This window comes from Cygnus atratus, chromosome 27 (genome assembly GCF_013377495.2).
Source record: "Cygnus atratus isolate AKBS03 ecotype Queensland, Australia chromosome 27, CAtr_DNAZoo_HiC_assembly, whole genome shotgun sequence".
Classification (NCBI taxonomy): Eukaryota; Metazoa; Chordata; class Aves; order Anseriformes; family Anatidae; genus Cygnus; species Cygnus atratus.
Window position 1 is genome coordinate 3332580 of NC_066388.1, and position 27842 is coordinate 3360421.

Sequence of the window (27842 nt, forward strand, 5' to 3'; positions counted from 1 at the left end):
AAGAGGAACAGAATGTTTTTCACACTATTATGGGTACTGCTGCTTAATCTCTTCCTCAGTGTCACATTTCATCTCTGTCATTACCGGAACAGAACAGAACCAGATTATTGTGCTCAGTGATTTCTCAATAAAGTTCAGCTTCAATGTCTAGGTTTTTTACTTAGGACCTTTCAGTGCCATATCTGCTCTAATTCCCACCACCAGCATGTGTAATTTTACCTGTGCTTTGCTTCCTGTTCCTGAAATCTGTATTTAATGTTCATTCTCTGATGCTTCCTTCTGTCAGCTTGGGCCTGGCTTAACATGTAACCACTCACAGGAAAACAGTCTGCAAAATTGTCATGGGAGCCCAAATTCCTGAAGCACCAGGTACCTCCATACGTCCATACAGTAAGTACCTCCATATGCAAGAGAATCCAAAGTACAAGTCAGATAATTTTCAGTTTTGCTCCTTCAGGAGCATCAGCAAATGCAAAACCCAGGACTGTTGCCCATTTGCAGAACGTTGCCTACTTAAATATTTAGTCCCCGTCTGTAGTAAGGATTCCTGTACATGTTTAAAGTGCTGTTGGGCTGCTATGGGTTATATGCTATAAATACTTAATGCTTAAACAGGGAAATCGGAGAAAGCACACTACCACATGTTTAAAGTGTGAAAGGGGATGCCCAATTCCTAGAAAGCAGGCTTGAGACCACAGTCCAGATGACAGAACAGGTAATAAAAATACATTAACATAAACAGGCAGGGACACAAAAGCCTTGTTTAGTGGTAATCTTATCTCCAAGCAGGTATAGAATAAATAGATTGAAATCAATTTGGGTCTCCAGACCTTTGCAGTAATCTCTTTAACTGGGGCTCATTAATTCTCAGGGAGATTAAACTCCGTGACTTTAAATGCCTAAGTTAAAGAAAGTAAAATAGCTAATTTAGCCATAGGATCTCATTGGGAACAAAGTAGAGTATTAGTATTCATGTGAAAATTTCCCAAATTAACGACCCAGGGAGAATATTACATAGGTTTAAGATGTCTAACAAAAGGTATTTCTGTAAAGAGTGACTGATTATTGTCTTTTTATTGTTCAAGGCCATGTACATTTGTGTTTTAAACATCTCTGAGGATGGAGATTCTACAGCCTCTCTGGGCAACCTGTTCCTGTGTGTCACTGTCCTCACAGTGAAAAGCTTTTTCTTATTTTTAAATGGAATTTGCTCTATTTCAGTTTGTGCCTATTGTCTCTTGATGTGCGTTTGGGCACTGCTAAGAAGGGTCTGACCGTGTTTTCTTTGCTCTCTCCCTCAGGTATTTATACACATCGATAAGACAACCACCACACCTCCCTCCACCCCCCAGCCCTTCACTTCTCCTTGTCTGACAGCTGCTCCAGTCCCTAATTCTCCAAGTGGCCCTTTCCTGGACTTGTTCTGGTATGTCCATGTTTCTCTCTTTTTTTCCTGGGGAGCCCAGAGCTGGATACTCTCCAGCTGTGGTCTCACCAGTGCTGAGTTGAGGGGAAAAAATACCTCCCTCTGTCCCACGTCAACGCAGCCCCCAGGGCTGTCTGTCTTTGCTGCAAGAGTTTATGCTTAATCCTGTGTGAACTATTTTTTTTTTTTCTAAATGGCTTATTGTGAAGCAGCACAGCTCTCTTGGAGCTGGTGGAAGAGCTCAGGGCTACTTAGGAAACTGAAAAAGTATGACTTGTACAGGAATATACTGACTTACAGTGGTAGGAGTGTTGTCTGTTGGTGGACCTAAGAACAACTTGTTTTAGCAGCTGTAATACACAATTACTTGGAAAAGGGCTGGAAACAGAATGCGTGACTTGTTATTACAGAACAATGGCAAACCAGCTTTCTGAGTTTTGAGACACGAATTACAGTGAAAAGTGAAATTAAAATGAAAACATCCACTTTTGATTTCTATCTGCAACAACTTGACTCGCAGCTGAGTCTCTGGTGTGTTTTTATGTATAGTGATCGATGCCTGCCTTAGGCTATAGAAAAAAAAACACGGAATACTTGTGTTATTAAAATAATAGTTAAGCCCTCATTGTCTTCAATGCTGTAAGAGCTGTTGAACTTCCAGAGATACAGTGTGCTCCCAGGACTTCTTTGGATGATGAGTGCTTACTGCCTCTTGACTTCTGGTTGTTTCTGGTTTGTTCTCTTCTGTCTGTCTCTTTTCTGAAGTCAAACAAAATGCAGAATTTTTAAAACACTTCCTCCCCAGAGCAGGTGCCATTGCGTTTAGCATGTGAAGTGTTCAGAAATGATACCGGTCTTTCAGCACAGTGTGGATCCTAGAGACAAGGGCTCTTGCAGAAGGAGGGTTACCAGTGTACACCAAGAAGCAGCCCCCCGAGGCAGGGCAGAGCAGCTTTGTGTTATTCATGGTGCTGTGATTTCTGTGCTGCCTGCTTCAGCTGCTTTGAGTCCCTTGAGCTAGAAGGGAGCAATCTAAGACAAGTCTGACTTGCACAGAGGCCACAGCTAATCATTTCAGGAGCAGCTATAGTGAAAGATATTGAGGGACAGTTTTGGGAGGGGAATGACACATCAAATGGACTTGCCTTGTTTTTACACGTACTTTGTCCATACTTAGACTGTGTAGAAAGCTTGGCTGTGTATTGACTCTTTTAAAAGGGAGAATTGCTTGCTTCCTGTGTTTCACAGCTTGTGTTAATAAAGAAGTAATCATCATCTGTCCCTCCCAGGTTTCCCTGATGGTCTCAGCAGCTTGCTCCAGGCTGTTTGCCTCGTTATCTCCTGGCCAAGCTTGCTGTCAGGGACTCTGGCTTTGCAACAGAGCCACAGTGAAAATGGGGGAGCTGGAGGATCAGATACAGGGTGATGGGCAAACATCTGAACTCACAGGTGGATGGAAGGAGGTGGGGAATACTAGTTACCACAGGTTTTCTTCCAATTCTTTTTAAAGAACACTTATTGACATTTGCACCCATACATCCTGGGTATCTTTTTCTTGAACTGTTTGTGAGGGGTTGTCTAAATGAAATTGAATTTTACTGGAAAAAAACAAGGTGTTTTTGGCAATTAACTTTCTCCATGTTAACTGACTTGCAATTAACCTGCTAGAAATGTCTTTAACGTCAGTGTCATGTTTAAATATACCTTGTTGCTTTAATCGATTGTGTAATCACAGTCTTCATAATCTGCTTTGGCTTTGTGCTTATTACACTGGGACCTGAACTGTCACTCAGAATTATTAAGTCTAAAAAGTTCTCCCTTTAATGGCAATTAACACTGAACCAATTCATTTTAAATATGTAGACCGAGATGTGATTAAAATGTGGGTTTGTAATGCAACGTAAAGCTAATCTGAAGCCTGGCTTTTCACAGGGACTGCATTGCCACCTGCAAGCATGCTGCCTTACAGCTGTGCCTTTGGTGTGCTCCTGGTGCATGGGGACATTTGTGAGTGCCACCACCTCGCAGACAGGTTGTATGGCAGGAGATAAGGTACATGTGCACGGCACCCTGAGGCTCACAGCTGTCAAAATGTGTAGGGCTGTGGATCTCATCCCCTCTGACAAGTGGTGGTGGCTGTCTGCCCCTGTCCTTCAGGAAAGCAGCTTATTCAGCTAAAGAAAAATCTGGGCTTTGCTGATTTGCCTCCACAGTATATGTAGGCATCCCAGTCTTTGGTGACAAATGTAATTTTTGTTGACAGATCATTGAAAAGTGTCTCTGGGTGAAGACTTTTGGAGTGTGTTATTAGCTTGTTTGTTTGTGCTAGCTAGTGTTCAGTGGGTGTCTGATTAAATATCATGCTAGCTGGCGATTTATGTATGGAGATTTCTCTTTATAATACATTAGTGGCAGAAGTATTAAAATTATCCAGTGGACCATATTGAAAAGTATTTAAATACCTAAATATGGTGGTATAACATGCTAAACTGTAGCCTTTCTAGATCTTCCGATGCCTAAATATGAAGTCTTTGCTGACCTGCAGCTGATCAGTTCATCCCTGATTTCAGTCTAATCCCCATGTCACAGATAAGGTTAAGCCTGCCTCATTTAAAGGGCATGGCATCTTTTCATAACTAGCTATGAAAAATACAAATATGAGTGATATGAGTGAGTGGTCGTGGGTATGTGCAACCTGGAGGATGACTTTGTGAGATGCTGATGTCCAATTTCCTGTGGCAACTTCACTCTGTGAGTCTCTGGAGGAGACCTTCCTCCTGCAGCTTACAGATAACTGTCTGTTTGCATGTTTCAGTGTATTTTCTTCTTGTGGTAAATATTTACCTAGCTTATAGTATGGTATTAAAGTTTATCACCTTGGGTTTCTACCTTCAAATTTTGGAAAGTAGTTTCAGAGCAACTCTAGCTGTGTTACCTGAATCTCAGCTGACAGAAAATGTGCAAAAGTTCTGTTTTCCACCTTAAATTGAGGTCAATAGCCAGATTTTCATGAAAATGTGTGTGTATATATGTATATAAATATATATGTATGTGGGTGGGGTTTGTATGTATGGATATCTAATTTATATATAAAAGCCCAGATGTAGGCAAGCTTGTTTAAAGACAACCATGAGAAATCCCAGACCAGGTTATATCAAGGAAAGACTTCAGCCAAACTGCCCCAAACTGTTTCCCTTACCACAGAGGGACTTTTTGCTACCTGTGGTGGCAGAGAGCTGTGTGCCATGGGGAAGTAAGTACGGATAAGTGCAAGGCAGCCAGAGCAGACCACAGCTGGCACGTCCCAGAAATAACCTGGATGGAGCCTGCAGCATGATACATGTGCTACTATGAAGGAATGTTTTTTGGAGAGGTAGGTTTCATCACCAGGTCCCTGCACCTGCTGGGCAGGGGGCTGTCTGCTGCAATTAAGACTGGTTGGGGTGCGAGGTGACACCAGCCCTGGTCCCCAGGGCTGCCAGCTCTTATTTTCAAGAATGAAGCAACCTATATGCAAAGGTGACCTTGGAAATGCACCTCCTGGAATGCGTTCCTGAAATTTTTTAGCATTTTTCAAGGAAGTAGTAAAACTAAGCAGCATTCCAGCTGTTCCTGTGTTTCTGCAGATTACAGATATTATTCTATTATGCTTATTTGAACATTGACTTAATTTTTAATTAGGCTCCTGTGCCTAATTGCTCGGGAAATACACCTCCTAGTAAAAAATGTTGCTCCTTACTACTTATAAGAAGTTAAATACCTCATCACAAAACACGTTGCATTCTATAAATGTCTGTATTATAGCTCATTACACTTATATTTTTAAGTCATTTTAAATAATGTGGCTTTCTTTTTAAAGCTGAACAAAATAAAGTATTTGCTTTAAAAGGAAAAATGAAATAATGGAAAATAATAATTTATTACTCCAGCTCTGACAGGCTAGATATCAATTTTATGCTGTTCTGCTAGTATTGCGATGGCGTTAAAAGTTGCCTTCCCCTCCCAAAACAACAAATGAGTTTTGATTTCTCTTCATTAAATGCATCATTTAATTCCTCCTCCTAGTTTTTGTTTGTTTTCCCTTCCATACTCTCTTGTTCCTGTAAATTTAATTCAGGCGGTGCATCCATCACATTCTTGTAATTAGTACTTGGAAATGCGAAGTCTTCCAAGCATTATCAGTCCTGTACAAGTGCTGGGAGACAGACAGGTTCATTTGCCTCAGGACTTTGCAGTGATTTTTCAAATTTCAGTTTGGAGCTTGCATTTGGACAGAGCAGCATGGCCCTGAGTGCTTTTTCAAAGTTCAAGCCACAAACCAAGCAATTTCCCACTTCTATCAGGCCTTCAAAGTTTCCATTTTGATTCTGTCTTCGGCAATGGAAATAAATACAGCATCGTGAGGGCTTGTTTTAGAAGAGCTATTGCTTTGCTCTGATTGTTTGGGTTAAGTGGGACTCAGGACTGATACGTGTTTAGCCCCTTGGATTCTCAGCCTTTAAAGAAACCAGGTGCCTGTCAGTCTGCCGGTCGCTACATGGCAAGCTGGAGCCTGGACTGAAGGGTGCAGGGAATTCTCCCTGTGGCTTTGCAACCTCAGAGAATTTTCATTGAAACTACAATAGAAATTATTATCCCCTACTTTGGGTTGGTGAGGGCATGCCCAGTTGTGAAACGTGGCAGTGGAAGTAGCCATGTGTTTGAGTTGTGTCCTATATCTGTAAGGATACTGCTAAAGGTCTTTGAGTCTTTTTTTTTTTTTTTTAATTTAATTTAATTTTATTTTATTAAGAAACAACCACACACTTGGCTTTTTCTGGTCTTTTTTGAATTCCCCTGGCCCATCACATAGCTGGAAGGAGCCACAGTTTCTTTTGGCCTGTACACCCTGAATAGTATGTTGGGATCGAACTGGACTTTTTTTATGAGACATCACATTTATACATCATATTTGGGAAATCCAGATGGTACTTTATTGAGGAGGGGATGAGAAGGCTAATGGGGGCCAAACCAGGCAAATCCATTTAGGCAAAGCCCTTACTGCTCTAAACGGGAGCATGCCTGGTGCAAGACTGTCAGCTTGCATAGGCTTTCTTTATTCTTTCACCAATTTTGGATGGCTTTCTGTCTTAGGGTATTGGCACTAAATACTCTCCCACGTACAGTTATTTCTAAAAGTGAATCAATAGGTGGCAGCATGTTGAGGAATACAGCTCCGCGTGTTGAGGCCACCGCGCTGCCATTTATTCCTAGGAGCCTGGGTGAATTCAGGTTCTTGATTTAAGAAGCTGCATCCTGTGACAACATCTGGGTATTGCGGGACAAATAACTGCTCTTCACCAACCCCGGTGTATCTGTCCAGCTGGGGTAATGATGCTTATCTCCTTTATAAAATGCTTTGAGATAAGCATTTGTTAAGTTTTATACAAGAAGCAGGTCTGATAAATTATATCACTCTTTTATACATGGGCCTGAGGTTCCGTCCCACTGCATCAAGCAAGGTCAAGCAGCGTGTTTAGAAGCTGCAGAGCGGAGCCCTTCGCTGTCACCTTCGCCGTGGGGGTTTTTCTTTATGTGCTCTATGCACCGCTGTCTGTTTTGACCATGGAACAAGCCCTTTCTTTTGCTTCCCTCTCAGCTTGCTTTAGCAGTTGCCCTTGCTCTCTTTAATGATTTTAAATCACTGCTTTTGATGTCCAGTTTATCTTCCCAAAATACAGCACCCCTGACTGCATCCGATTCCCTCCTTAATCCCCTGATCACTCAAGACTGGAGTTAGATGAACTGTCTCAGGCAGCTCTTGACGGCTTTCAAGAAGCAGCTGAATGCTAGGGAAGATCCATCATGCTTTCCTTGGTGTCAGAAAGGTTTTGCTATTAAAGATTAGGGAGGCTGGAGGTCACTCCAAATCACAATATCGTTCACTTTATAAGCCTGTTTTATCCTGTCATCTGCTATTACGTTTTCAAGTTGTTTCTGACCGAGGAGTCTGTGGCATATATCAATTTCTTGCCCTTCAGTCCCTTTAAATGCTATGCTTTAAGCACTGATTGATTCATTAAATGTCTCCAAAGTCAAACAATTTATCTTTTGAAGTTTATTTTATTGTCTCTATTTCCATGAGCCTGACTTCATTTCTACAGTAATCTCTAACACAAGGTTCTTATGGTCACTTAAAGAATGCGTTTAAATATGGGATATTTTTATATGCATGAAAACAGGCACCAGTAAGTGTTTATACGTACTTTTTAAAATTGCAGTGTCCATTATGGGAATTCTTTTTTTTTTTTTTCTTCTGTGCTTTTACAGTATCATCTATTTGCAGGTGAGATTTTTTTTTTTCACCCTTGCTCTTCTGTGCAGCCCTAGTTTCATAGTTTCACTTCCCATTTTTAATCCAGTGTTTTGAAAGTGATCCATAAGGGATGTGTCTGTGTATTTTTAGGTAGGTAATGTGCCAGATACTAGAATATAAGAATACACTGCTCTGTCTATACGCTAGTAAGATTCAAGAAAGTTGTTCTATGTTTGAAAATAGTGCATAGCCCCTGCCCCTGCCCCCCTACCATCTGACCCTGTCTGTATTGACTTGGAGCCACCCCAGGCTTGCAAACCGTGTAAATACCAATATAGAGAACAGCTGAACTCACATGGGGTCTGAACCTGTCACGTGGGTTTGAATGCAGTCCTTGAGATTTCCTCTTCTGGAGATTTTATGTTCTTTGAATGGGGATTAAGATGTAACAAGACACGAAAGTGGTGCTGCTATGTCGTCTGGCATCTTGCAAAAGCCTTGGTTGAAGGTTTCCTCTATTGTTCTTGATATTGGCTTCAACAATTGCTCAGAACAGCATTTTTATTACCCTTAGGAAGGTTGCTTACCTTGGTGTCTCTTTTCCTGACATACTCTGGCACTTCCTCATGCGTGCACTTGTCTCCTTTCCTGCTAACAGCTATTACAGTGTCTAAGCTTTGCTGTGGAAATGTTCTCTTTGTTGAAAAGGCTCTTGGAAAACCTCACTGTCAGCCTTAACATATTAGCTCATGTTAGCAGAGCATGCAGAGGTTGATTTTGCATTAGATGTTATTAAATATTAACATGTTTACACTGCAGTGGTAGCCTACAGTTATACACAGCCCTGGAGTATTCCTCAGCTGTCATCTGATTTTTCTAAGCACACTCCCAGCCGAGGCTCGACGGCTTCCTTGTGGCTTCTCCCAGCACGGATGCAGGTCCTGACTGCGAATGCTCACGGTCCATTTCATACTGTGTCAAGTGAGTTTCTTCAAGCAATGCTGCAGATGCTGTGAGCAAATTTGTGCAGAAACAAAGAAGGAGCCCTCCTAGGGGCAGTAGGCATCTCTCAGAGGAGCAGTTTAGATAAGGTACAGTTTTACTACCGGGATGAGCCTTGCAGGGAGCTTTCAGAAGAAGGCTGTGAGCAGGTAGCTCATCCCACCTTGGGCCTGTTCTGGGGAAGGTTTTGGCAAACAAAGCTACGCAGGAACTGGCTGGGTTCAGGTTAATGCCTCAGCCTGTCCGTGTGCACATGGCAGACCTCGAGGACTGCTTTGGAGTGAGCGGTGGGGCAGCAACAGCTTTTGTGGGCCACAGATATGGGCACATCAAACAAGCTGTGGTTATGCCCCTAAATGTGTCAAACTGAAGCTGGGAAGGACCTAAAAGCAAAGCCTCAGCTTGCCCAGTAACCGTGGCTTTTCTACAGGGCAGATCTTGAAGTGAATCTCACAATTTGTTTTCTGTGAATAAAGTCACAAACACCAGCTGATCATCTAAACTACTGGAAAATTTTCTCTGTGGTCCTGCGTACAAAGAATCTCGTCATTCCCAAACTCATCTGGGGCAGAATCACCTAAACCAGCATAAAGAGCTATCGAGTTAATCTGATTCCCTGGGGAAGGTTAGCAGTGATTGCACCAGGGTTTCTTCAGATGAACAGGTGGTGGGGGGGGGGTAAACGTTAAAAAGGTGTTTGGGGAGGAAACTGAGCTATTGGCAGCTTGGCCTGGTGAGATCCAGAGGTTGTGCTGTGGTTCTGGTAGAAAGGTAGGGGATTTAGTAATGAGAATATACTCTGTGCAATGAGATTTGGTCTAATTTAATTTTTCAGTGCTGTTGCCCTTGGTTATCGTCTCTGAACTTTTCCTTCTGAGTTCAGCTTTGCAGTAGTGGTAGCTGTGGGCAGCATGCTACCAAATAGCTGTACTTCCTTCTCACATTTACCTGCGTTTACCACATGTAGTGATCGATTTGAAGGGACTCATTCATTCTTGCAGGAAAAAAAGAAGTACTACATTTGACAAAATTCTTGTTATTTTGCGTGCATGTAGTTCTTGGACAACATGGTCTTCTCTCTGACATTAAACAGCGTTACAATATCATGCATTTCCCTATCTTGTTCCTAAATGAGAATGTGGAGAAGTATCTGTTCTCAGGGGATGCTGCTTGCACTGGGTAAATATGTAAGAATTGTGATAAAAATCCATTTGTTTAATTAATGCTTAAATTATACTGGGGATTTTCCAATCCACAGTGTGTTTATTTCTACCTTGAGTAATGGGATGTGCAAAGTCTGCTGTAACAGGGACCCAAAGGTCTACAAGGCTCAGGGTGCACCTCATTTAGGGTGTAAACACCAGGTAAGGACCCCCCGACTCTCCTAGATGAAAAGCCCCAGTTCCTGTATGGGGAATATAAATCACAGGAGATTTTTTTTTTTCCCCCGAGTTGCCTTGCCTGCTTTGCTGCAGCGGATATTTGCTGTAGAAGAGTAGAAAAATCATTAAAGCAGTAGAGATTGATGATCTAATTGAGATTGAATGATCTAATCTGGCATTCAGTGCAGGAAAATAAAAATTAGGGCTATTGCAAGGTCTAAAGTGTCACTTGTGTTAGTCTTTGCTCAGTAACATTTTAGCAAACATTAGAAAACAGATTCTGATCCCAATTCAATACAATTCAGATGCAATGCATTTGTCTTCCCGATCTGCTTACCTTTACCCTTAAGGAAAGGTAATAGGAAGGAAGACTTTTTTTTTCTTGTTTTTTTTTTTTTTTTTAGTTTTTCAAATTTTCCAGAGAATTATTTATTTATTTATTATTATTTTTTTTTTCCAAAAGCTACCTTTGCTGAAAATAGTTCAGGATTTCCTCCACAGTAATTAAGATGATGGAGCTGAAAAATCCAATACTTCAAGTAGTTTGTACCTAAGAGTTTCAAGAAAATATTTTATACGTCATAACTTTTGGAGATGACAGAGCTAGGACTATGTTTATTACAGCAATATTGCCTGGTAGTGCTTACTAAACTTTTGCCGCTGGAAAATAGCTCAAGGAACCATACAAAAAGCTATTCATCATTTATAAGGTGTAGTTTCAAACGTTTGTTTAAAGATGATTTGTTTCAAGGAGGATCTCTGGGGACATTTTGAAATGAAAATACATTTTAAAATGATGAAATCCCTGTCGGAAGGGAATCATGAGTTGTGATGGTATCTAAGTGTAATAGCTGGAAAAGCGCAAGGTAATGCCCTTCTCTTCTCCTGCTGAAAGCAGGCCGTGGGAAAAGAAAGCAAGCTGCTAGAATCAGGCCTTTCCTCTGGGAAAAGTCTTGATATTGCTGTTTACCTGTCCATAATGCGGATTTTGTTTGAAGACGAGCTCTCCGTCTTCCTGCTTGCACACTGCTTTGGGAACCCCTGCTAATTGGGTTTTGCCTGATGCGCAGGCTGCGATCCCTTTGTGTCCGGGGCGTTGGATCAGCAGAAATCCCTGTGCAGAGACGCAGAGTTACAGAACTTGGCACGAAGCAAATTGTTTTTCCTTTGGCTTGGACTTCGAGGACTAGGTTTATTGAGGTTGCTGAAAGAACAAGGCTTTTTGTTTCGTTTTGGCGCTAGATGGAGCTAGGGGACTAAGCAAAAGTGAAAAAGCGATGGACCATTAAGAGGAAACATTAATGTTGCTTTCAGATGTAAGAGAAAATTGACCCTTAAAGCGCACAGAAGCCTTCTCCTGTTTATATGTTATTCACTGGACTTCCACCTAATATCCTATCCAGGGAAGAGACCTGTTGTTTATCAGATAAAACAGGGAAATACACTTTATTCTGAAAGACACTATCCCTTGACTGCCACAGTTAAGGATCTTAATTATCCTTATCAATCCCATTGTAAAGATCTGCTGTCCTATCAGCTCCTGTCCGTATTAACGGCTTACCAGTTCCGGGAGTTCTGGGATTCAGTTCTGAGTTCTGGGATCTGTGCACAAGCAAGGTTTCAGTAAAAGTGAGCAGCCAGCTATTTTCTCATTTGCTCTATGAGTATGGAAACAATGAAGTTGCTTAAGGGTTTGTGATTTCTATGACACAAAGGTTATTTTTCCTGCTCTCAGTCACGGGCCAATTTCAAATTGTTTGTGGATGTAAGTGTGAGAAAACACGCAAACAAATTTAATTTGGGATGTCTAATGTTCCTGGCGAGACATTATCTGCTCTGGGTCTATCGTTGTGTACATTTAAATCTATCAGCTTGAGTTCCTCTTTGTTGCTTGTTTGTTGTGCAAATATTTAAGTGTCAAATAATAGCACAGGGGTGAGGGAATGGGAAAGCTCCAAAGAAATCCAGAAAGCCGCTTAAGCCTGTGGTTTCATCTTCTGGAAGCAGGCTGGAACAAGCCCCTTGTTGAAGACACTGCCTGGGGACACGGGCAGCCACCAGGGCTGTAGACAGCGAGGAAAGATGGGCAAGAAAGACCTTTTAGTACACGATTACTGCTTCATTCAGGATGGTGCTGAGCCAACTTGAGCTTGTGTATTCTTGACTTTGCAGCTGATCTAGCAATAGCTTTGGGAATGTGATTTTTAACACTGTCCATCCTTTTCCGTTCTGAGTGATGTTTATGTGGATCACGAACCGCCTCTCTGTTGTGCAATAGCTCCAGTCTTTAGCTCTTTATCCTTTTATTTGCAAACATTAAGGACTTGAAACTATTTCATAAAAGCATTGATTCTTTGCAGCCAGAGGGGAGTGAGGGGAGAAAACCTCAGGCTGTGGTTGCAAAAGTTGGCAGCCTTGGTGAATCCTGAAACTCCCCGCTTCTTTGCAAATGAAGCACACAGACTGAGGGCCTGAAACCATTCCCTCTGGCTGGGCAAAGCGGACTTGCCAGAGACTTGTAGCATAAATAACATTTTTTCTTATCACAGGGGTAGCAATCACATTGCTGCTTGGTATGTGCACCTTGGCAGAAGGTGGTTAATCGCCAGTTAGCAAGCGTTCCTTCTTAAAAGGCACGGGCAGGACGGAGCAGGAGCACGCTGCTTGCATTGCACATGGCCTTTTGCATTCAGCAGGAGCAATATATTAAAAAGAGCGGCTGGAAGCCTGATGCCACCTACCTTCCTCCCCTGCAAGTTTTAATTATAGCTCCGGACTTGGCTGAGACGTGTCACTGGGCCTCGTGCTAAGACAGCTTCTTTATAACTAAAATTGGCGTCCAAGGAGGAAGTGTGTATGGCAAGATGTTGAAACACAAATGCATTTTATAAAAGTACTTCTGGGTAGAGCTCCAGAATTAAGCTAGATCTCATAGTAAGACAAAGAAATTAGGCCAACTAGCAACCTGTCTTTACATATTTCTTTACTTTTTTCCTGGCTTCCAAGTTAACCGAAAAAGCTGAGAGGTGGCCCATGTGGAGCAATGGACTTGTGAGTGCAGGAGCTGCATGGTTTCAGCCATGAGACAACTTATATCTGATCTCCTTGCACAGGAAGAAATTATTTCAAGTGCATTATTTGCAACCCATCCAAAGGACATTTTCAGCTGGGGTCCTTTGGCGTAGGTGGGGAGTTCTAATTTCAGCAGGCATGGGGTGAGGCTTTGCAGTGCTCCGCACAGATATTGCTGTACAGAGCAATGTCTTGGTCTTACGGCCACGGAAGAAATGTGTAAATAATTTTTCTGTATCTCAGATGTGAACCATCGCGTAGCCCTGTGCTTCTTAAGTCGCTGCTTGAGGCCACTGGGTGGAGACAGAGCTGGAAGTAGTCTGGGAGTCGCTATTGTCTTATCCGCCTTCTTTCCTAAGCCCTGCTGTAAGCAAGCAGAGACACAGCTGGAACGGAAATGGAAAATGCAGCTGCAATTAAACTTCTGTTCCCAAAGCCTTTGCAGGTTGTATTTTTGGTGTCCCAGGTGGATGTCTTGTAGTCCGGTGAGGCTAAAGCAGCGGAGATGTGGATTTATTTTACCTTTGGAATATATGTGCAAATTCTGTTAATATCTGCTTCATGAAATTGAGGGTTTGTAACAGTGGAGGGAGTGCCTTCAAAATAGCATGCAAACATTTTGTTAAAGACTTAGTGCTTTTTTTCCTTGAAACATCCTCTTGGGGCATTTAAAATCATCTGTTTTCAAACTTCAGAAACTTTCTCTCTACTGGGGCTAAATTCTGTCATCCAAAATCCCTTTTCATGTGCTCTTGTAAAATAAAGTAGCTTCGGTACGGGCAGAAATAGCCCCAAAGCTCTCTGAAAGCTGTACCCTGGCACAGTTCCCAGCAGAAGGTGTTTTAGAGGCGATGTCAGAGCGTGCTCTGCGGTGCTTATTTCTGGGGATCATGTAAGGAAGTGGGAATCAGAGTGTAAAACAGAGCAGTCTGGAGGGTTAGGTCGTAGCCTGGATCAGTTCTTGGAACAGGATGAGAGGAAGCCAGAAATGATTACAAACCCTGCAGATAAGTCTTGTGTCTTTTTTTTTTTTTTTCAACCTCCTTTTCCACACTGGAAGGTTTTAGCTCTGTGCCCTTTTCTTCCCTTCCTGTGCTACATCGGAAATAAAGTTTCTATTACCTTTTGATGGAAAAAGTAAAGCTTGAGGGGCTCCTGGAAGGTTGTTTTCAGGCTGTACATCTAACCTGTCCTTTGAAGCTTCTGAGCGTCTTCAGGTCTCGAAGGCAGACCTTTACTGTTGCTTTTTCCTTACTGAACCTCAAACCTCTCAGTCTGTGTCCTACCTGAAGTCTTCCTTGGCTTAGTTTTCAGCTCAGGACGGTTGAGGAACTGGGGTTAGAGCACAGAAGGCTTCGCTTCTGCTCTTGGTCCCGCAGATCCCGCAGAGGCTACGTGGAACAACCACCTATACGAAGCACAAGTCTGTGGTAGGGTAGAAATCCTATTAGTTCATCATCTCTAGCAACAAGACGCTCAATCCAAGAGTAGTTGGGTTGGTTTTTGAGCATTTGTTTTTAAGATCCCCCATAAGGAAGTGGTGGTGTGTGATTTATCTGTTTCACAAGTGAAGGCTGTGCTTAGAGACCAAGCAGCTTGACGCAAATGCCACCCCAAAGAGGGGGATCAAATACTGCTGATGAGGGGCTTCCAATTAGTGCAGCATCTTCTTTTTAAATTATTATTTTTTTTTTTCTGAAGGAAACCATTTCCAGATCACTTCATTACAGCCACCTGGATACCAGGAAGCTTGCTGGATGCTGGGTGTCCGCTCACATTGTAGGCATGGAAGTAGACATGTATGTAGACAGCGCGGCTGTCAAAATGCAGTATGTGCTTGTGTCTTTAATGCAAGATGAGCTTTAAAAGACAGCCTTTTTAAAAGATATGAGTCTTGAAATCTAATAGTCTTGCCGAGTAACTAACTCAAACAACATGCTGCATTATTTAGGTTGTGTACAATAAAACTATTCGTGCTCGCAATGAAAGAAGTTCTTCATATACACCTGTTTCTGCTGTAAAGATGATGGATTTGTAATGTGCTGCATAATTAAACGTTGCAGAGGTATTACTTTGGAGGGAAAGCATGTAATGAAGGGGATATAGTAAGTTTTGGTGATTACAGATAAAATTGTTTAGCCCAAGTATAGGACGGTCGGCTTTGCTGATTAAAAAAATGTCTGAAAGAAACACAATTTTGATTAAGCCCTGCATTGCTCTGCTAGCAATGGATGAGGTTATTAAGCTCTATTTTTCCATTAATAAAACAAATGTTAATGTGTTATTTGATGCTAATAATGAATTCACTGTAAATAGCACAGCTACTTCCCTAACATTTATCACCTCATTCACTGCTGTTGGCAAGGCTGGGAACACATTCAGCACGTTTATTTTCGGGGAAAGGAGAACTGGGAAGGCTCAGCACCTCGGGACCAGTGCAGTCTGCTCAGCGTGCTCTGTGTTTGCTGTGCCCTTGTGGACAAAGCCGAACCGAAGCCTAGAGAGAGCTGAACTTCAAATACAACCCATTGAACCATCCGCTGCAGCACATCGCTAACTTCATTAAACTGTATTAATTCACAGTAGAGTGACTCGAGGAAAAAACTGCTGACCTGTCGCTGTTCCTAGAACCTCTTTGGAGGCTGTAAAATGCTCCACCAGCGATTGCGTTGCTGCACAGATAAAAGATCTGCTTGGCCTACAGTTTTTGAGCAGCAGCTCGCATTCAGCACCACAGCAAACCTTGCTTGTGAATTTCCCCTGTCCAGCATGGTTAGGTCGGGCTGTATCGCATGTGCTCTGAGGCAGGCAGGCAGGCAGGCATTGTCCAGCGGATGGAGTGCTTGGAAGTGTTTTCTTAATAACTTGTCCAGGTATTCAGGAGGAAGGCTTCTGGTGTCCTCGGTGGGCTTCAAACCGGGCACTGCTCGCTGCAAGTAGAGGGTCTGGGTCTTTTCCCCATCTCTTTATGTCAGGAGTAATTGTGCATTAATCCTTTTATCCTCAGCAGCATTGCCAGTTGGGGAGAGAAGAGGAAATAAAGCCCCAACGCGTTGTTTATTCCTACAGTTGTAAAGCTTTGTGTAGCTCCTTAAACCGGCGACATTACAATGCAAACAACTAGAGCTGCAGATAAAATCTGTAAGTGCCAGCTTGGGAGGGTGGCTGGAGCCTTCCCTCGGTGATTTCTGTAATGCTGCTCAAGGAATTTCTTTTAAACTGTGTTGCAGGGGCTGCTTTGTGAGCGGTTGGTGCTGGTGCTGGGTAGGAGCAGCTTCCAAGAACTTCCACTTAGAGCAGGGATGCTGCGCGCAGGTGTCTGCCACAAACGGGTGTCAGCAGCTGCAGCCAGAAGGAAATGCAGTCGGAATATGTGACCAGTCTCCCCCAGCTGCCTTCTTTATCCCCAGTAGAAATTAAATTAAATTTAAAGGACTATAAAGGAAGCACAGCGGATGAGTCAAAAGGATAAATACCCTTAAACAAGCAGGTTAATGAGATTCTGCTGCGATATTAGGAGAATATTTGAGCTCTCTAACAGCATGGGTGTATCAAGTCTGAATCGGAACAATTTACAACCCTGGCTCGAAGTAAATAGTCATTAAATGTGATGCTTCAGAAGACTGTATAGACCTTAATTCATCCTATCAAGGAATAATCTGTTGTGTCAAGACTTGGAAGGAGGTTTCATTAAAAAAGCAATTGAAAACTAAATGTTGGCATCTAAATAGCCCAGAAGTATTTATGTAAGTATGAGTGAATTTGGTAACCTGGCCTGTGTTTAGAGTTGTGTCAATGAAGCTTCTTTCAGCAGGTGTAGACACATTTGGAGACTTGTTATCTTTTTCTGCCATGATTATTTTTCAGTTTTATGGCAGTCTCCAGGCAAGTGTGTGGTTCACGTGTTAGCTGCCAGACAAAAACAGTTTCAATTTTGCCATCGTTAACAGTTTTTAAAACAAGTATTTCAATTAAAATGACTAATCTTAAGGCTTTGCTTAAATAACAAATGCAGCCTTCTCCAACTCAAGTGGAAACAAACTATTTCATTTCAGTTTGCGTAAAATTTTTCATTGGGTTGCAAATGATTATTCCTGGTGGAAAAGAGGAAACCCTTTCTTGTCTGGAGCGCCGTTTTTGATACCTTCCCTACGTAGTTCAGCCCTTGTGGACTTGTGCTGGATGCAGACGTAATGGGTACTCCCTCGTACCTGCAAATCTTCTTATGATCACCCGTGGCCGCTATTCATGTAGTGTGATGGTAAAACACTGCTGTCGTTTGGACTATTATTGTAGCAGGGGACTCCTAATCTGTTTTCTCACGATAAATGTTGTGTGTGCCATGCCACGTTAACGTTCTATAGGATTAAGTGAAGCAAATATAGTGGATTTGAATCCCCGCCCTGTAATTATGTGCAACACAGCTCAGTGGCTGGAAATACACTAAGTTTTGACTAATATACGAGTTTCTGCTGAGAGTAACTGAAGCACTTGGGCTTATAATTTCCCCCTTGAGCAGAATCTTTATTTTTTTTAGGAACACTTAAGCAGTAGTGTTTGTTTTATTTGTCTTTGGATTGCTTACGTTCTCTAAACTATTCAGTGTCCCCTGTTCAATTCATGTAATCCGGATGAAATTCCATGGGATGTTTCTCATTTCTCTATTAATAGATCTATATTGGTTCTAATACGGTCCCAAATATCGTGATTTTTGAAATTCAGCTTTTTCATAGAGAATCCAGCTGTTAGAGCAGCACGCTGATAAACAGCTTACTGCTCAGATTTGCCTCGCTCAGGTACGCAGCATATTGTTCAGTGCTACAGACAAGGTTCTTTCGCGTTGAACAAGACTTGAGAACAAATCAAATGTTTACAAGCTTTTGTGTTTTTAGAAGTCCTCTATAGGAGAACACTGTGCGTTCCTGCAGGGCACAGAGATGAATTTAGCATTATCTGAGTTATGTGGCTGATGGACGAGATAGTAAAGATTTGCTGAAGATCACGCTAAGACCTTGAGCAGCGCTTGCTATGTTCAAGATCCACACTGGGTCTGGCCTCCAAGAGCAGGTGGTAAAAGTGATGATGGATTTCTCACCCACACAGACATCTTGAGCTATAGACAAGCCTTGGATTTTCTCTTCCTGTGCCAAGCTCTAAATGTGAATGAACACTTCAGAATTTTGTAGTAGAAAGGATGGGGAAAGCACCTTTTTCTGCAGGATGTGGTGTGAATGCTTAACTCCGCGTGTTCCCCTTGGAAGGAGCCCAGTGAAACTGGATGTGCAAGCCGTGCGTGTGCGGTGGTGCCGTGCTGAGATCTTCAAGTCCTGCACAGAGCCTGGGTTAGCTGGCTGTCAGGTTGTTCTTCTTTTGGCCTGTCTGGGATATCACAGGAATATCTTTGCTCTTAAATGGTCACAAACAAGCACTGTGGGCTCGACAAGCTGCTCTGCCACTTTTGAGTGATGGTAGAGGATGCTGCACTTGGGCTGCAGGGGAAGAAGGAATGGATGGGGAAGGATTGGTAATCAGCATCACCAGCTGATGATTTATGTCAGCTTATTAGAACCACCCTTCTGCTGTTGTAGCCAGAAAAGAGATGTCCTTTTTTGTGAGGAAACACATTCTTGGTCTGTGTACTTCTAGTTTTGGTTGGCTTGTTGGTTCTGAACTCCCTGGAACTGCATTTCAGCCACTGCTTCCAGTGTGCTGCTTTGGCTTGGGTGACTCTTTTATAAAGCTTCTGGAAGGGCAGTCATCCAAAAGGCTTTGCAGATAATGTTTATTAACAGCAGGAAAAAAAAATCAGTTATTTAAGGAGGGTTGGATCAAGTCCTTTTGAAGTACAATTCATCTGATGCGCTGAAGGTCTGCAGATCAGCTTTCAGCCCTGGGCAGCCTTAGTTGACTAGCCCAGATGATATTGTCACCAAAGGGCCTGCACTGGGCTGTCAGCCTGACTTGCAAACCTGCCTGCTCGCCGTTTGTGCACTGCTGGGCGAGACTCGTGCACCGCAGACATGCGGGTGATCTCCCGAAGTGTGCTGATGTAACCCAGGCTGCCACCTCTCCCCCAGCATCCAGCTCCAGCCTCTTCTTCAGCTTCCTTTGTGGGTGCAGTACCGCTGTGTTATCTGTCACGCTGTAATTGTTCCTCTGGGCTCGATGCTTCCTATGATGGCTACAGCCCTTGGCACACCACGGACTAGATCTTTTTTTCCACCTTGACAGCCAGGGAGGTTTTTCATTCCCTTTGCCTGGGCAGCACAGGCAATTTGATTTTGTTCTCCTGCTCAAACAGCTGTGTGGAGCAGCCTCGTGTGACAGGCAAGGAAATGCTGCAGCATCCGAGCTGGGTTTTAATCAGGCCCCAAAGATGTGCTGATTTTGAAGACCTTTCTTTGTCCCTTGATGGTTTTCCCCCTGCTCTGCAGTGGGGAGGGGATTGGGAGTGATAATCTGCCTGCCTGTATGCAAGCAGCACGGTGCAGCCCCTTGAGCTTCCTCTTCATGGTAAGAGGTGCGTATCCTTGTCTGTTACGGGCTGATGTACGAATGAATGCAAGGAGCGGATAACTAACACGTGAGAAAGCTGAAATGAGCCTTTCACCTAAGAGACCAAAAAAGCCTGTGGATACATTAGCTGAAGTCCTTGTTTCAGGAGCAGCGGCAGTGCCAGCACTTGTGTGCTCCAACAGCTGCTGCTGCAAACCCTGTGGCCACGCCGGAGCAGTGTTAGCAGGGTAGGGCTTCTCTCTCCTTCAGCAGGCTTGATCGTAATAGAAAAGGAGCCTCAGGATACACTGGCAAAGAAGCAGCAGCCAGTGATTACACCTGCACTGGGCAATACCAAATACCTTGTAAGGAGTACTGAGGAGTAAAATCAAATCCTTTCGAGACCTCTGATTTCTTTTATTTACTCTTCTAAACTCTAATTTTTGGACACCTTAAATCCTGTAGACTTTTATTTCTATTATGTTTACCTTTAGATACATAGAACAAATTTGCCTATGATCAAAATATGTGTCAGAAGGGCTTCAACACTGAACACTTAGCTTGCTTGTCACATGAGCATCTCTTACACGAACTCTGGGGACAGTGGTTAGGAGTTGCTTTGTGCTGCTAAATAATTGTGCAGGTCTGCTGAAGCTTTTTAGCCAGCTATATTGCCTCAGCGTATAATGGTCCTGATTCCGTACTTCAAACAGGGTTTGCTGCACCTGGAGCCTAGGTTAATGGAGTACTTTCCAGCTTTGTGCAGTGACAACAATGAAAAAACCCCTCTGATTACCGTATTTCCATACAATTTTCATGCCTGCTCCCTGTAAACCTAGAGAGTACAATTTACTTGATCTCTGCAGCTGTTCATAAAATTGTCCAGGATAATTGATTTAAAAATATGCACTGTGGCTTCATAGCATCCCTGGGACTTTCTGGGCATCTCTGCTCTGTTGTCTGTACCCAAGTCATGGTGATTCTTCGTGACAAAATACTTTTTCCAAGTTTAGCGGTCAAGTTTATGATTTTATAGTGAAAGTACTAGTAGGGGCTAAACCCCGGTGTGGCTGGGCTGTGTAGTGGTCCTACAGGCTCTGAAACGAAGAGATATTTGAGGAAAAAATGTTCACTTGCTTTAATGCTGGAACCATGTTTTGTGGAGCATGCAGGGAATACCTGGCAGAGCTAAATACCGAAGCTGCCACATCTCCTGACTTCCATTCCCTGCTTGTACAGCTGGATTATCTTTTCTCTTTGCTGTAGTGTTTTTTTTTTGTCTAGCACTGCAGCAAAACCAGCTGGGTTGTTGCTGTGAAGTGGCCCTGTGAACTTAATAACAAAAAAAGGCATTTGTGGTCCACCAGTTGTTTTTTGCTGTGTCCAGAAGGTGTACTTAAACCTCTACACGTAATCCTCGAACTGTACTTACCTTTTATTTTCTTCGTGCTTCTCCCCTACAAGTTCCTCCAACCTGTCCAGGAGGACAAAGTCCCAATCCTGCACTGTTTTCATGCTGAAAAGAGAACTTTGTATTCTGCCTGTGTTCTCCTTTTCTTTAGGAAACAAGATTCGGGCAGTTTCCATCCAAACCGTGTGGGTGCTCTCCTGGTCCGCTTGATCTGCTCTTGCAGAAGCTTCCAGATTTTAAGCAGAACAGGATGAAATACAGAGATTTGTTTCCTTTTAGGGTGACACATCTATGTATTAGTTGATGCTTATTTGCAGCTCGGCTGTTTCCATGTGGTTCCCTTCTGTTTGTTCTTTAATAGTATACAGGGCAGGAAGATATGTCTCTCTTCTCCTTTAAATCTGTATTCTACTGCTGTCTCATCTGTTTAATACATTTCCTTTACAAATCTAGACTTATGTTTCAGCTTAACGCCAGCAAGAGCTCTGGAAGGATTTATTCTTCTGGATCCTAATGTAAAATGAGTAATGCTAGAACTGGCTCCCTTGGTAGCAGCAACACATTTTACTACTGATTGTCAGAAACAATAAAAAAAGGAATATGTTGGTAGTTTCTGTGCTATTTGCTTCCTGGGATTTTTGTCCTGAATTAACCTCCAGAAATATATTGCATGAGTAACTTTGGAGAAGTTCTCAGCATGCGTGGAGGAGAGACAAGGAAAAGAAATCAAGCTGTTGCTATAGTTTTGGTAATAAATGTCGAGGAAATGAAATGTTTATCCCAGGACTATATGTGACCTGCTGCTCGCTGCGTGCCAGACATCCCACTGCGTTCCTTAGGGGCCATGAGTCGTGTGCATTGCACCTGCATAGCTGTAATAACTTGCATTTCTGCCTTCCATCCTACACCATTTTGGTGTGTTCTGCAGGTAAGCCTTAATTCAGAGCCTCTTGGAGTCTAATTCTTCTCCAAAAGCTGAGGTTTGTCCTGTTCTCTGGGTCCTAGGACAGCCCAAGGTCCCAGGAATAAAGGTGTTCATTCAAAGTGATGGTTAATCACTTGGCTCTTCACTCGAACTGATCAGAAGCAGGTTTTGTTTTATTAGTTTGCTGGGAAATTTAAGCACTTTCTCCTCTATTTATAAAATAAATGACGGTGTCCTTATTTTATAGATACCACTGCTGTCAAAATTAATCTGTTAGCAGCCATCCAAGGTTTGGTTCAGTGGACAGAGAAGCCTTAGGTGCTGACTGTACCCTGCAGCTTTTAGAGTAGGAAGTTGTAAAAAGGAGGAATAACATTTGTATTTCAAGTGGAAAGAAGTTTCAAAGTTGGCTTAAAGCCTGATGCTAAGGCACGTCATAAATGTTCTCAGTCTGCCCCACCCACAGCTTGGTAAAGCTCCTGAGATTTAAAGAGCTGTGTAGATATTATATTGCTGTCTCCAAACAACATTTTTAGGTTTAATTCACTTTTTTTTTTGTGAGCATTTTCTTGATGCCATAGATTCACTGCTCTGTTTGGAAAGAAATGCAATGAGTTGCCTCTGTTGATGTGACAAAGCATCCTGAGCAGCAGAAACTTCCTTTGCAAAGGCTAAAGATTCCTCCAAGTTTCCAACTTTTCTGAAGGCATTACCAGGCAGGGAAAATAATAAAATAAATTTAAAGCCAAACCCCTTTCTTCTCAAACTTGTGTCTCTGCTTTTCGCGGAGTAGTCTGTCTGTTCAAAAACATTTTCCAATCTTAAGCCTTTTCAAGGGAATCCTGTACAGTTGAATGTTTTTTCTTTAAGATCTTGAGTGTATTTATTTATTTTTATTTTTATTTATTTTTTAATGGTACGTGTGTCTGTCTAGACAGAGTTGGGCATAGTGACTTGGAACAAAAGCCGATGTGGCGTGGGATGCTTTTGTGTGAGCTGGCTCTTCCCATTCAAGATGTGAACCCACCAAATCCTTCCGAACTTTCCAGCTGATGCTAAAACATCCATGTTCCTTCCTTTTCAAGAACAGTAAGCTGAATTTGCAGTGTATACAGGGCTGAAAACTGGCAAAAAGACTCTTCTTATGCTTTTCTCTCTTCAGTTTTGAGGACTGTTCAAAAATCTGCCGAGACTTAACAGCTTTTGTACATCATTTACCCTTCCAGCACATTGTGCCTGGTATTTAGTGCTTCAGTAACGTTAGTTGGAAGGGATGGTTGAGGGGGATTGATTCCCAGGACCACCACCTTTGGCCTGCCAGGTTATTTGGATAAATTACCTCAGTGCCCTGTATAACTCAGGCCAGACATGGGCACTGGGAGCCAGGATTCCTGTAAAAGCCCCAGGCATGACCTGGAGCTCACTGAAGTCAACGGGAACCTTTCCATTAGGCTGCAAATCCTGAAAGGGGCAGCACATTTTATTGGGTTTAGCTCCAGAGCTTTCAGGTTTTACTGCTCACAGCTCTCCTTCCAAGCTCAGTGTGTGTCTACTCCTTGCAGTTCATGCTGTCTTGCATTCGTGCTGTGGTTTAGGATAAGAGACCAAGCTGAATAAACCGCAGCAGCTGAGGAATTGGGAGGCTTTGCCTCTTGCTGCTAGAAGGGCAGAGACCTGTGATACGTGAGCATCACATGCTAAAGATTATGAAAAGCCATACATCTCTATGCAGGTACTTACAAAATGTATTTTCTGTGCTTGTGTATATTTAATTCCTGTTTAATTTATTCTCTTTAGACTTCCAGAGGGTTGCCACCCAGAATAATGTTGGTTCAGTTGTGACGAATGCATCTTCCCCCTGCTCTGCTCAGGTAGTTTACCAATGTTGGGAATGCTTGATCCCCTAAAAATGAAATGTCACGCTTTGCTGTGGGTCATAGCTGTTGTCAGTGAGCCCTCCCTGCACCAGTAAACTTGCTTTGAACTGGAACCAGCTGGAGCCATCGCTGATCCTCACAGTAACAGAGCTTCAGTTAGCTTCAACTGTCAGGCAGTGTAACAGAAAGCTTCATGCATCTTTTCCATATATCTGAATACGATTTTTCCACACGGCAGGCCTTAATAGACAGATCTCCCAGAGTTTTCTCTTCATGAGCCTGTCCATTGCCAGATTCCTGAAGAGCAGTTTGCCGGGGGGTGTGTGCTTTGTGGTGGTCTGGGAGATCCTGGTGCTGTCTGTTCGAATATTTGCTTTCAGAGTTGAGTTTCTCTAACTTTATAGGGATTTATGCTAGCGTACTCATCAGTGATGGATGCCCTGACAGCACGGGAGGAATCACTGGACTGAAGTTGGAAATGCATTCTTTCCAAGTAAATACTGGAAAGGTTTAGTGCCACAAGGATGTGTGCAAATCTTATTGCACTACAACTATGCTGCAACACGGTTGTATGAGGAATTACGAGTGCAGATGCCCAAGGCAATCGACCAACACAAAGGATTTACAAAATGATGCCATCGAATCTAAACTCAGTCTTGGGTTTTGTGAGGCTTAAAGAACACATCGCCTCAGAACAGAAAATGCCTTTCTGTTAGGAAATGTTTAAACTCTTTTTTTGAGGTTTGAATACATTTGGAAACTTGATAGAAAATATTAAGTTTACAGGTTGTGGGGGGAAAAATATAAAATCTGGTTATGAAAATTGCTAATTTCTGGTTTCTCCTTCGCCATTCCCTGGTTCACTCTGTGGCTTTTTGTGACAGATGTGGTAAGCAACGCAAGCTTCACAGAGCAGTTTCTTTGCCTCATGTTTTCAAACAGTGCCAATGGTCGAGGTTTTGGAAACAGAACATGGTCGTGTTGTAATTTTAAGGGGGTTTGGACAAAACTATCCCACTAAAAGTTATCCTGCTAAAAGTTTTCCTCCCAGCCATGCCTTTGTGAAGTTGCTCATTCACAGCCTCACTTGCTGCAAAGGACACGGCAAGGATTTTACGTTTGTTTTATGTTTGTTGGACTAAACTTCCAGGGACTTAAAATCTAATATTCCACCTGTCCTCTCTATTGCTCACTTGAGAAGGACAAAAGGCAATTAAAATCACCAGCAGTGTCAGTAACATGACAAGAGCTGACGTTTTTAGGTTGTTGAGTGTTCCTTCCGATAGATGGTTCTGCAGTAATTGTCACATCTCATCTTTGTCTCCTGCAGGGAAGCTTGCTTTTTGAAACCACCGTTGGGCTTTCCAAATTGCAGTTCTTCAGCAACACCAGCCAGTTTTCTTGCTTTCCTCTGGACAGAGGTGCACCGCAGTGCTCGGAAAGGTAAACGTGTATCCTGCAGCTCCCGGTCGCTGTTAGCAGTAATTGTGTGTTTACATGGTCACGGCACAAAGAAAATCACATGTTTTCAGTTCACTCTGATGGGAAAGCAAACTTTGTGCTGCTATTCATCCACAGCAGCCACGGGTACGTTGAGAAACTGGCTGTAATGAGATGCAGAGAATGAAACCTCTTTTTTTAGTCATTTTATTTTGGTAGAATTCCAAAGTTTGTCCCATCTGGCCTGGCTGGATAAGTACTTATAAAATGCTTTTGCCTCAGAGTTTATTATCTGAATAAATAGTCTACGCCACAAGGAGCTTTCAGTTGAGGCATGCATCTTGAAACCATGAAGGGAACAAAAATGTAGAGAAATCTACACTTGGAAACCTAAATCAACCCATTCACAGATGAGAGCTTATGGCATGGGTTCTGCTGTGGCTGCTTGCCCTTGCTGCAGTGAGCAGTGGGAGAAGGGAAACCGGTGGGAGGGCGGTGGTGGGATAGAAGTATTCAGAAAACTTTTTGAGGAAGCTAGGAAATATTAAGTGTGATATGAATTAAATTAGGTGAAGTGTCTCTGTGTTTTGTAAATACCAAAGGAAATGGAGGAGGGAAAGGAATTGTTAGATTTTTTCAGATTCATAAATGGGATCTGGAGCTGGATGTCTTAAGTTCAATTTGTTCTGAAATTTGTTTAAAGCTTTGGGTTATTCGAAAAACTGAGCTGCAAACTTTTTTTTTTAAAAAAAAAGGCAAAAAATCCAATCCCTTTCCTAAGTTGGAATAATTGTGTGCACAAAATCAGCTGAAGAATGGACCTTGTAACAGTAAATGATGCCTCTGGGAAACCTGGTATTGCTCTTAGCAAAGGAGATTTATAGAGAGAACAATGAGTGGAGATGGATGCAGTGAACTTGATCTTTGTGAACTAAGACTGATGTAGAAGTTTTGTTTTTGCAGTTTGTGCTACCTTCTGTATCCAAAGATGGATTTATAGCTTCCTATTGTAAATTCATCATCGTTTAGCCAAGAATTTCTTTCTTTTTGAGGAGAGTTAGGTATGAGTGAAAAATCAAGTTAAAAAAAAGATTTTTTTTTTTTTTCCCTTGAGTAATCAAAATGGACAAGAAACCCCCACTTACATGTGTTTGTCATATACCTTTGTACTGCAGGCCAGCAGGGTTGACCTGTAGCAAATGAGGACCTATTGTGGAGGAGAGGGTTTCTGCATGAGTTGTGCCAAAGGTCGCAGGTGCACTCTCTGCACTGGAGAGGAAGACATTGTGAGCCTCCAGGTCCCAGCTCAACAGCCTCAGTAGTGTACCACTTAGCCCAAATTTCCAGCATCCTCTCAGTGAGGCAGGAAGCTCAGACTGTGCAGTAGGAAAAAAAAATAAAGCTCAGTTCCTCTCAAATCTGATATTTGATGTTGCTCTTCAGCAGTCTTTGTAGTCATGATTGTTGTTTATTTGAATGCTTGCAAAGCACCTTCCAAATTTATTAACAGGTGCTGAATAGCTTATCTGAAAGTTAAGAAGAGTAGTCCTAAAAGCTTGTCCATATGCATTCCTGTGACATGCCTTGACACTTCTGTAAGAGCTCTAAAGATTTTTTCCCCAAACCCAGGAAGTTAGAGTCCTTAAAACAGACCAGACTTCAGCCATCTAAACCCCAGCTGGTCGTGGTACAGCCAGTCTGTGTGTTTGGCTTCATGATCTAAGGTCTAGGTTAAGGGCAACGCGACCTGGGGCAGACTTGAAGGGCTCTAACACTACAGACAAGCCTAGGAAATCCTGGAGGAAACTGTGTTATTTCTTCTAGTGACGAAAATTACATAAATACTGGCTCATGAATTTTTACTGGCTTAATGGAATTATAAATATCTAGGGGAGTTATTGTTGATGCAATACTGTACTGTAGGCAACGTGAAAATATCTCGTAGTCATCTGTGGTTGGTGCAGACACCCATCTCAGGAGTATTTACAGCTAGTGCTTGAAGCCTCAGATGTTTTTGTACATGTAATCAATGGTGCTGTGTAATAGGAATCAACCCTAAGCAATTAAACAGGAGATGGGATGTGAACTAGCAGGACAAAGATACTTTCTGAATCGCCCTGTTTGCCAGTGTCTGAGCCACGTGCAGGACCTTGTTCCTTGCTTACCGCCCCACTTGTTGGATGGATTCTTAGGTTGTACTGACAACAGCATGGTAATCTTCTGCCTGTGTAACTTGCTGTGTGCTGGGATGCTTATTGCAAAATAATTGATTGGGGGAGGGGTGTTACATAAAACCATTAATTTTGATTTTGTTAGCTCATTAACGGGCTTCGTCTTTTGCTTTTGCTGCACAAAGCAGCATTATATTTAATTAGCATTGGCTGACCTTCTTTTTTTATTTAGCTGGTAAAAAGGTTATTCAAGTCCTTAAGAAGAATTACTACGTCTTCCGTTGACCTGATAATTGGTATATGGTTGCTGGGGGTAACTGTGCTGGCTGCCATTCAGGCTCATGAA

At 42.6% G+C, this 27842-nt stretch overlaps 1 long non-coding RNA gene across 1 annotated transcript; it reads left to right on the forward strand.

The window, feature by feature from the left end:
* Positions 1 to 286: 286 nt before the first annotated feature.
* On the forward strand, positions 287 to 27842 carry LOC118256071 (uncharacterized). Its single transcript, XR_004781141.2, has 4 exons — positions 287 to 390; positions 1302 to 1426; positions 25216 to 25328; positions 27729 to 27842. It is a non-coding gene; the product is annotated as an uncharacterized LOC118256071 (long non-coding RNA).